We start from the raw sequence: 11,246 nt of genomic DNA on the forward strand, positions 1-11,246 counted from the left end.
TCCCCGAAGGTTCAGCCAGTGAAACACCATGCTTCACAGGACTTTCAGGTTAATAAGGAGCCACTAATGACCTCTTTTTCTGGGTAGTGAACTTCCAGACAGATGTGCCTCTTGTGATATTCATATGGACAAGTCTTTATGACTTGCCATTGAGGATGGTATCATGAGCAGGACTGTGAAAATAGATTTTTTTTTTTATTTTTTTTGAAAATAGATTTTTTAAAAAGATTTTATTTAGATATTTTTTCATGAAAGATGGAGAGAGAGGAAGAGACATAGGCAGAGGCAGGTTCCCATGGGGAGCCTGATGCAGGACCCAATCCCAGGACCCCAGGATCATGACCTGAGTTGAAGGCAGACGCTCAACCATTGAGCCACCCAGGCGTCCTTGTGACAAAGATTCTTTTTTTTATGATTTTATTTATTTATTCATGAGAATACACAGAAAGGAGAGAGAGAGAGGCATAGACACAGGCAGAGGGAGAAGAGCCTCCATGTAGGGAGCCTGACATGGGACTCAGTCCCGGGTCTCCAGGATCACACCCTGGGCTGAAGGCAGCACTAAACCGCTGAGCAACCCGGGCTGCCTGTGACAAAGATTCTATATGAGTATTTGACATATGAATTCAATTGTTTCCATCTGAGCTTTTTTTTAATTTGTTGCCTGCTTCTCTTACATATTTATTCCCATGGTCCACTCTGTTAATGTAATCTAACCTATATTTTGAAACCCTTGGAAGAAACAGGGATCTGTTCTAGGGAACTATAAGCTTAACAAATGTTTTTAAATGTTGATGACTATGAAAACCTAACAAGATTTTTAAACAGTTTCAAAGGGATTTCATGACAATGATACTGTTTCTCTCTTAACTCTTTGGCCTAGTTTTCTATCAAAGAAATAAATTAAAATGTCACAATGACTTGCTTTATATAAAGCTGGGCTGATTGTTATCCAGGACTTGGTGGTAGTCCAGATGGGCAGAAAAAAAAAACTGTTTGGTTCTCAAAGTGCATAGACCGCAGATGCTTAGGGTTCCCATGACCCTTTTGGGGGTGTCGGAGATGTCAATATTACTTTTAACTAATTTATTTATTTATTTATTTATTTATTCATGAGAGACACAGAGAGAGGCAGAGACATAGACAAAGAGAGAAGCAGGCTCCTTGCAGGGAGCCAGATGCGGGACTCCATCCCAGGACCCCAGGATCACACCCTGAGCCGAAGGCAGATGCTCAACCACTGAGCCACTCAGGCGTCCCTACTTTCATAATAATACTAAAGTATTTGCTTTGACCAGGGTGTTGGCATTTGTGCTAATTGTCAAAAAGCAGTGGTGGGTAAAACTGCTGATGCCTTACCATGGATCAGGGCAGAGGCGTGAAACTCTACTACTCATCATTGGATTCTTTACTCCTGTGCATGGACAAATAAAGAAATGCCATTTGCTTAAGAATGTCCTTGATAAGGCAGAAGATCTAATTGTTTTTCATTAAAATGTTATTTTTGTTAACATGCAATGTATCATAATTTTTTTCAATGAACTAATAAAAAATGAATTAAGCTAATACATTATTTTAAATTCCTTGGTTTTAATAGCTAATATAATAAATATAGGTAGTTGTACCTCACATCAACAAAAGATATTTGGGGCCCTTGATGATTTTTAAGAGTGTAAGGGGCTCTTTAGACCAAAATAGTTGAGAACTTACTGCTCCCTTAACTTTCCAAACATCACTCTTATCAAGACAAGTTTCCTCTTTTTAATTATAGGTCATACACAGACTTTTAATATCTTCAGATCTATCTCTTCTTTATGATTTCTCAAAAATAATGACTAAGGGCTCTAAAATAACCTTCTATAATTCCTTAAACAGTCTCCTGTATGTTCAAGCAGTTTCTTCTCCCTCTCTTCTAATGTGGTGTTTTTGAGAATGTGACCTGAATTCTCCAGAATTTTGGTGTACTGGGCAGCAGCAGTTGTGGTTTTAGTTTACCCGCTCAAACTTTCCTGTTCATCTTGGCCTATAAACATCATCCCCTTCCCGTTAGAGCACTATCTCCCTTTCCCTGTCTTCCTGATGAAGCTGTCAATCACAATGCTCCACCATCACCCCAAAAGTGCAGACTACAAGAGTGGGCAAATAGTCATTGGTCTGAGGGAGAGGGCACATGACTTAAGTGAATTGGAAGCCTTACCAAAATGGTCTGAAGTAAGAAGGTAATCCTCACTTTGTTTTTTTAAGATTTTATTTATTTATTTGAGAGTGGGAAAGAGGGAGATATGAGCAAAGGGCACGGCAGAGGGACAAGTAGACGCTCTGCTGAGCAGGGTGCCCAATGTGGGACTCAATCTCAGGACCCTGAAATTATAACCTGAGCCAAAATCAGATGCTTAACTGACTGAATCAGCCAGGTGCTCCATAATCGTCCCTTTGATCATGAGTTGTAATGGTATATGATCTAGGCTTCTGCCCACCATGTTTCCCACCGTATAAAAAGAGTTTGTCTACAGAGCAAATCCAATCAGAGATGAAACGAAAAAAAGATGAGTCGAGATAAAATTCTGTCAATGTTGTGTCATTTCCGCAAACTCTGAGACCCTGGTTCCTGGCAGCTTTTTCTCCCTTCATCTTCAAGGTTATGTGAACAAATAAGTCCCTTTTTGTGCTAAAGCAACTCTTCTAGTTGAAAGAATTTGGAATAGTGCATTTGAGGAAGTTACCTAACCTTCAAACTTTAGTGTCCTTGTGGGAATATCTATTCCTTCACTTCCCAGACGGAAGAATTTAATGAGGTATTTAGAACGCATTGAAAAAAGCATCATACAAGTGTTCAGTATAATAAATATTTTCTCTCTACACCACAGTAGCAAGGTGACTAGTCTTGCTGCCCCCAGACTATTTTTAGACCACTAAGTATACTCATATCAAGTCCTTGCATCTAAGAATGGCTTGTGAGGGCTTTGAATTTCCTCTGGAAGTCAAATAAGGCTTAGAAACCCTTTCTACAGTTACTCTACCAAGAGGGTTTACCCTGCACTTCAGCCACTTCAAGAATCATGACACCAGGAAAGCAGTGACTGTTCAAGGATCTGGTTGGAGGGGTAGGGGTCAAGGGCAGCTCCACAATGGGCTACTTAGGAATGAACATGGTTTTGAATTAAAAGCAATCAAAATAAAAAGCTTCTGCACAGGGCAGCCTGGGTGGCTCAGCGGTCTAGTGTTGCCTTCAGCCCAGGGTGTGGTCCTGGAGACCCGGGATCGAGTCCCACATCAGACTCCCTGCATGGAATGGAGCCTGCTTCTCCCTCTGCCTATGTCTGTGCCTTTCTCTCTCTGTGTGTGTGTGTCTCTCATGAATAAATAAATTAAATATTTTAAAAAAGCTTCTGCATAGTGTAGGAGACCATCAATGAAACTAAAAGGCAACCTACAGAATGGAAGAAGATATTTGCAAACGACGTATCTGATAAACTGTTAGTATCCAAAATGTATAAAATCTTATAAAACTCAACACCCAGAAAAACAAATAATCCAGTTAGGAAATGGGCAGGAGACATGAACAGATGTTTTTCCAAAGAAGACATACAGACAACCAATAGACACATGAAAAGATGCTCAATGTCACTCATCGTCAGGGAAATACAGATCAAAGCTACAATGAGATATCACCTCACACATGTCAGAATGGCTAAAATGAACAACACAGGAAACAACAGGTGTTGGGGAGGATGCAGAGAAAGGAGAACCCTTTTACACTGTTCGTGGGAATGAAAACTGGTACAGCCACTCTGGGAAGCAGTATGGAAGTTCCCCAAAAAGTTAAAAATAGGGGTGCTTGGGTGGCTCAGTCGGTTAAATGTCTGCCTTTGTCTCAGGTCATGATCCCAGGGTCCTCGGATTGAGCCCTGAGTGAGGCTCCCTGCTTAGTAGCGAGTCTGCTTCTCCCTCTGCCTCTGCCACTCCCCTTACCCCATTCATTGTCACTCTTTCTCCCAAATAAATAAATAAAATCCTTTTTAAAATGTTAAAAATAGAACTACCTTACCATCCAGAAATTGCACTACTAGATATTTACCCAAAGGATACAGAAATATCAGAGAGGGTGACAGAACATGAGAGACTCTTAACTCTGGGAAACGAACAAGGGGTAGTGGAAGGGGAGGTGGGCAGGGGTTTGGGGTGACTGGGTGACGGGCACTGAGGGGGACACTTGACGGAATGAACACTGGGTGTTATACTATATGTTGGCAAATCGAGTTCCAATAAAAAATATACAAAAAAAGAAAAGAAAATGATACAGAAACACTGATTCAAAGGGATACATGCACCCTGATGTTTATAGCAGCATTATCTATATAGCCAAATTATGGAAAGATTCCTAGTGTACAATGACTAATGAATGGATTTTTATATATAACGGAATATTACTTAGCCATAAAAAGTGAAATCCTTCCATTTGCAATGATGTGGAAGGAGCTGGAAAGAATAATGCTAAGGGAAATAAGCCAGTCAGAAAAAGATAAATACCATATGCTTTCACTCATGTGGAATTTAAGAAACAAAACAAATGAACATAGCAGAGAATAAAAAGAGAGGCAAACCATGAAACAGATTCTGAACTACACAGAACAAACTAAGGGTTCCTGGAAGGGAAGTGGGGGGTAATGGGTTAAGCAGGTGTGGGTATTAAGGACGACACTTATGATGAGCACTGGGTGTTGTATGTAAGTGATGAATCACTAAATTTGACCCCCGAAACTAGTCCTGCACTCTATGTTAACTAGCTGGAATTTAAATAAAAACTTGGAGAAAATAAAAAGTTAAATATTGGAGAAAAAAATAAAATAAATGAAAGCAATGCAAACCCAGCAGATTCAGAAGAAGCCCTTTACCTCCCTCTCATCTGCCTGCTTGTACCAGGAAGAGGGCTATTCACAGACATTCCTCTTTACCTAAGAAATGTATGTACATATTAGGGCAAGATTTGCTTCCCACACATCTCCATTCACCCTCCTACTAAACATCTTTCTCCTTCTTGTATCCTCAGACCTCTACCCCTCTCCTTAGCTCACATAAGCATCGTGTTGCCTCAGTCTTTGAAATGTCCATGTCTGGGTGGATCCCCAGTACATAAGCTATTAAATTTGATTTCCACCTGTTAATCTGTCTCACATCAATTTGATTCTTAGTCCAACTAGAAAGACTTTGAAGAGTGGACTAAATTCTTCCTCCCTAACAGAGGTATGGATCAGCTTTCAGAGCACTTCAGTAGGTCCAGACCAAAAAGAGGCATAGGAAAGAGAAATATTAAAACCATTGACTCTTGGGACACCTGGATGGCTCAGTGGTTGTGTGTCTGCCTTTGGCTCAGGTCGTGATATCAGGGTCCCGGGATCGAGTCCCGCATCAGGCCCCCATGGGGAGCCTGCTTCTCCCTCTGCCTATGTCTCTGTCCCTCTCTCTGCATCTCTCGTAAACAAATAAATAAAATCTTAAAAAAAATAAAGACTAGAAAGTCTTCAGAGGATTGTCACATGATAACCAGAGAGGACTACCACACAACTAAATGCGACATTCATTTGCTTAATATGAAGCAAAAAAATGAATGAACCTCCCCCCCCAAAAAAAGGCTCGAATGGTGGGAAGAACAGTCAGGTGAATCATCTGTGGCATATGGAATTTGGGGTATAAGGTGGGGGCTAAATGCCATGGGAACATTCACAGCTTTGACAGCATGCTTGCTATTTTTAGGTTACAAGGATATTCTAGCCATGTATTGTCTCACTGTGGCCCAAGGTATCCAAGGATTACATTGGATCAGAACCAAGGTGTTCTCATTCACTAGTGGCTGCTCTATACTGTGCCTTTTTAGAAAAATGGCAGAGGAACAGAATCATGAGGCCTCCTAGGGAAAAGTCTTTGGTTCTGTCTTATTAAAAGACTGATTTCCCTTAAATGACTCTTCTAGAATTTCTTATTGTCTCTTTAATTGAATTTGAATACTGTACTGTAGCCACGTATTGAAATTCAGTTAAAGAGACAATGCTAAGCATGACAAACCACCCAGCAAGAGGGTGAGAGCAACAGGAGAGTGATTTTATTTCAATTTTTAAAATAGCAATTCTCTCCATTCATCTTAAAACAAAACAAAACCAAAAAAAAAAAAAAAAACAAGGACAGTAAGACAGGTGTTTGAAGTTTCTATTCCAGGTAAAAATGCACCATTTTTACTCACTAGATGAAGAGCAAGAATGGCTTTTAATTTTGAACAAGGATTTGATAATAAACATTCTTTCATTTTTGATTCTGCCAAGGACCTGCCAGATGACCTTTTTTTCTGAGCGGAGAATGTCTTACTCATCACTGAGCTTTCTTTTTAATATAACACTAACAAATCTCCTTCCGTTCTGGTAGTCTTTAAGCCCTCGTCCCTGTTATCAGTGACAAATTATGGGGCCACATAATTGGTTAAATTCAGAGATGAGGGGCACCTTAGTGGCTCAGTGGTTGAGCATCTGCCTTTGGTTCATGTGGTGATCCCAGAGTCCTGGGATCGAGTCCCACTTTGGACCACTGGAATCCTGCTTCTCCCTCTGCCTGTGTCTCTACCTCTCTGTCTCTCATGAATAAATAAATAATAAAAATAAAAATAAAATAAATTCAGAGATGAACATACCATACAACCTATCAAGGCCTGAATTTATACCACTACCACCACCACCACCGGCCCATCCCACCATGCCATGGGCCTTTTTCCTCTGTTAAAACAAATTTAGTCTTTGAGTATTTTGGTTCGCCTGACTTGTTAGATAGTATGCCCCTTAAAACCACACAGGAATCCACTACGCAGTACCTTGAAGGAAAGGTGTCACATGATACTTGTAGTTTTATCAGACCAAAGTGGAAAAAATAAAGGTGATTCCGTTCACCACAGGACAGGAAGCTACGTGGCCGGGTCGAGCCAGGAGGTGTGCTGCAAACAGGCCCCATGATCTGAACCACCCCAGCTGTGGCCCTACTGACTGCATGGACCGGCCTGGTGAGAGCAAATCAGACTTCCCTCCATTAGCTCTGTCTTGCTGAGAAGGATGTTTGTTTGCCCGATGTGCGGGAGACAATCAGTTCATGTTTTATGCCATTCAGGTGTAACTGTTGTTGCTTTTTTTCATAATGGAGTGGACTTGGGCCAGTACTGGCAAACTACAGTGTAGGAAATGCCAAGAGGAAGGGGCCGGTGGAACAGTCGGTTGCTTCTCTCACAAGGAGAGATCTCGGTGTGACCCTGTTACAAGGCCATTTGGCACACTTTGCTGACCCAGCTCAGTTAGGTACATTAGAGGCTCCAGGGCACCCCCAACTCGCCCCTCACAACTCCAGATGGTTCCAGTTCTTTGAATGCCTTCCAGGTCTGCTTTTCTTATAGGAAATGAACCAGTATTTTAGGATACACTACCAGGCAACAGTAACAAGCATTGCGAATATCCCTAGAGACTGACGCAGTGATCCAGCTGAGGCTAGACCTTTGACTGACTTATTTATGGCTGTTTATGATTATGATGTTGACTAGACCCTTTATCTAGAACTTAGCCATGAGAGTCACATTTATATCTCAAGAGTGAACCAATGCAGCCTTGAGAGCCAGTCTTCATGTCCCTTGACTCACTGGCATGGATTCTGTCAGCCTCTGGGCAAAAGAAAACATGAAGACCCAGCTACCCCAATTATTACAAGATAATAGAATCTGACTCATTCCTTCGAAGAATGAGTTGTGGGGGATATTTATTTATACCCATTGAGGCATCTTCCAAAACATTAAGCAGACACTACCACCCAAAATGGACATTGGTCCAGAATAATAATAACATTTATCGGACACTTGTAAGGGCTTGGCACAGTCAAGTGCTTTAAGCATATTCCCATCTAATCCTCATAACAACCATAGGAAGGAGGTGTTCATGTTGATTCTACCACTCATTCTTTGGGAATTGGAGCCCTGTCTTCACCTGCAGTCTTCACCACTATACTATTTTGTGTCCCATCTTTATAGGAGATGATGAGGATTCTGTGATCCCAAGTAGACCAGATCAACACTACTTAAGAGCATGGGCTGCAGACCAGTGTTAGCCTACGAACTGTTAATTACTGGTCTGCAATGAGAGAAGCTGGAAATTCAGAGTTGGCTTTATTTTTTTAAAAAAGGGTAGAATTAATATTTTATTGTCACTTATAATCAGATGGTGGTTGAGTATATAGTCTTCATACTTGATCTTTCCTTTTTGTAGATAAAAAAAATTACAAGTTTTCAACAGCCATGGGCTGGTTATGTTTTCAGAAAATGTAATTAGATTAATTCATTTATGGTGGCTTCAAGTTTTTCCTTATTAGCTCCGGAAAATTCACCCACCTTTTGTCCCTTCTTAAAAAACTGGAAGGTTGGCATGCATTTGACTTCACACTCTGAAGCAACATCCTGACAGTCATCCACGTCTACTTCAAGGAACACCACATTGGAATACTTCTCAGAGAGGAAATGAAAGAAAGGCTTGATCATTTTGCAAGGTCCACACCACGTGGCTGAGAAGTCAACTACTACAAGTTTATCCCCAGCACTGTTCAAGGCTTCCTGAAAAGCGTACTTGCTCTTGATCTACTTCACCATTTTGGCGGCTGGGGTCTGACAAGCAATGCGAGAGGGAGGAAAGTGGATGCAAAACGCCAGCCAGAGCTTAGCTTTAAAGAAAAAAACATTTATAGCAATGTAGCAGAGTATGCTTTTATGTCTGTCTCACCTAATTACTTAAAAATTGTTTTTTGTGTGTCATTGGTTTTTACTTAATATCATTTTATAGTAAGTTGTTTTTATTATAATATTTTTAAAAAGCATCAGCCTGGGGTCGCCTGAGTGGCTCAATCAGTTAAGCATCTGACTTTTGATTTCAGTTCAGGTCATGATCTCAGGGTTGTGAGATCAAGGCTGAAGTCCAGCTCCATGCTTAGCATGGAAACTGCTTAACATTCTCTCTCTCTCTCTCTCTCTCTCTCTCTCTCTCCATCTGCCCCCACCTCTCTCCCTATTTAAAATAATAATAATAATAATAATAATAATAATAATAATAATAATAAATTTAAAAACAAAAGCATCAACCCATGATGGTTTGGCATCTAAAAAACAGAAATAAAAACTAGTCTTTCGCTGGACTAAATAGCATAATGTTCACAATGACCACTGCAGAAAAGAAATTGGAAGATAGTGAAATTTGAACTTCTTCATGAGGTTTGTGGGAGTTTTTTCTCTCTTTCTTATCAGCTCTCCCCACTTCTCCCTGATAAATTTACCCATTGGTCTGGTGGGTTTTAGGAGAACAATGTATAACACCACTTTTCCTCTTCCTCATTTGAAAGCAACTGAACCCGGAGCACTAGAGTCAGAGAGATCAAAGCATCGATTGCAAAACTTGACTGGGGAATGTAGCTGAGATGTGAGACCCTCAACTGCCTTTCTAATCCCTCTCCTACCCTGGAATTAGGGAGCCTCACCCACCTACCACTGGCTCAGAGGGCAAGCCCAGGCCTTCTCCCACATCTGTCCTTAGTAGATCGCAATAAAGAAGCCATTGAAATGGCAGAGCAGAGCATTCTCAGTTTCTTCTCAAAAATTCATGACTCACATTAAGTTTCTCTTCACTTGGTAGGGCCCAAGGGAGGGTCAAGGAGAGAGATCATGGGTGTCCCTACAAGTATGTTGTACAGTGTACAGTTCCCTCAAGGAAATGTGAGATTAAGGGAAGAGAGGTTCCCCTAACGCATGTGATTACTCCATTTATTTCATTCCCACCTACGAATATCCTACTAAAACATACCAGATCCCATTCTATGAGCTTCCTTGTTCCCCATCACTGAATCAGCTCTCAAAAGTCTATCTCCACCAGACAAATCTGGAGAGAGTGGTAGTAATTCCTCATGCAGGCTTCCTTGCTCAGATCCCTGGTAAATGACCTTCCCTTCTTATTTGCCCTCGGTGAAAAATGTGTAATTGATTAAATTATTGTAAGTTAGGGACACTTGGGTGGATCAGTGGTTGAGTATCTGCCTTTGGCTCAGGTCGCGATCCAGGGGTCCTGTGATCAAGTCCGGCATCAGGGTCCCTGCAGGGAGCCTGCTTATCCCTCTGCATATGTCTCTGCCTTTCTCTGTGTGTCTCTCATGAATGAAATCTTTTAAAAAAATAAATTATTGTAAGTCATCAATTTTTTCAAGTTCTGATGTTGTTGACTGTAATCTTGCCATGGAATGATGCACATCTTTATACAGCCTGCAAGGGCAGGGGATCATGCATGTGCTTACTCATTTGCTACAGCTCAGTGGAACAATAGGCATTTAATGACAGCTTTGATCTTCAGGTTGGTGAGGATGCAGACGGTGGTAAAGATGTCTCTCTGGGCTGTTTGCATTTAAGTCCTTGATCTTGGATGAGAAACCAGTTTCCCCACTTTTACTCTGGTTTTCTGGTCATACCTGATCTGAAACTTCTCTCCCAGAATATGGGTTCTCAGTCAAATACTATGCTTCTCTCTCTCTCTCTTTAAATTTATTTTTTGTATATTTTTTATTGGAGTTCGATTTGCCAACATATAGCATAACACCCAGTGCTCATCCCGTCAAGTGCCCCCCTCAGTGCCTCAGTGCCCGTCATCCAGTCCAAATACTCTTCAACAACATGTTCACATTAGGGAAATTAGATCCTCTCATATAATATGTGACTTGACTTTTTGAAATTTGAAATTACATTCTTCTATGGAGCAGTTTTGTGTGTTTTTTTTTTTTTTTTTTTTTTTTTTTTACAGAGTGATTCTTAATGCATTTCTATCCTGGGATACTCCTACGTGGCCATCACAATTCTGATGTAGTCAGTTTTGTCTTCCTTTCCTGCTATCCTTGTCACTGATCCTCCCTCTAGGTGCCTAGAGCACATCCTGGGGCACTTTCCAGAGCTGCCCTCCTGACATCCTTCTCAGGCCTGCCCTCTCTGCCTACATTCTGGGCCTTTCCATCCCACTTTTTTGTTAGTCCTCTTTGCCAGGTCATGTGCCTTTGGAACTCTTTCTCCAAAGAAATAACATTAACGGTGGAAATGTAAATGAAGGCAGACCACTAGGGGTACATCTGGGAAGCAGAGAGGCTTTTAATTATCCTTCTGATCACAGCGTGTAGATGGCTGCCTACATGTACGGCCTGGTCTATAT

At 41.1% G+C, this 11,246-nt stretch overlaps 1 pseudogene; it reads right to left on the reverse strand.

Annotated features, from left to right (window-relative positions):
- Positions 1 to 8,196: 8,196 nt before the first annotated feature.
- On the reverse strand, positions 8,197 to 8,662 carry LOC100687127 (annotated as a pseudogene).
- Positions 8,663 to 11,246: the final 2,584 nt, after the last annotated feature.

Source organism: Canis lupus, chromosome X (assembly GCF_011100685.1).
Source record: "Canis lupus familiaris isolate Mischka breed German Shepherd chromosome X, alternate assembly UU_Cfam_GSD_1.0, whole genome shotgun sequence".
NCBI lineage: Eukaryota > Metazoa > Chordata > Mammalia > Carnivora > Canidae > Canis > Canis lupus.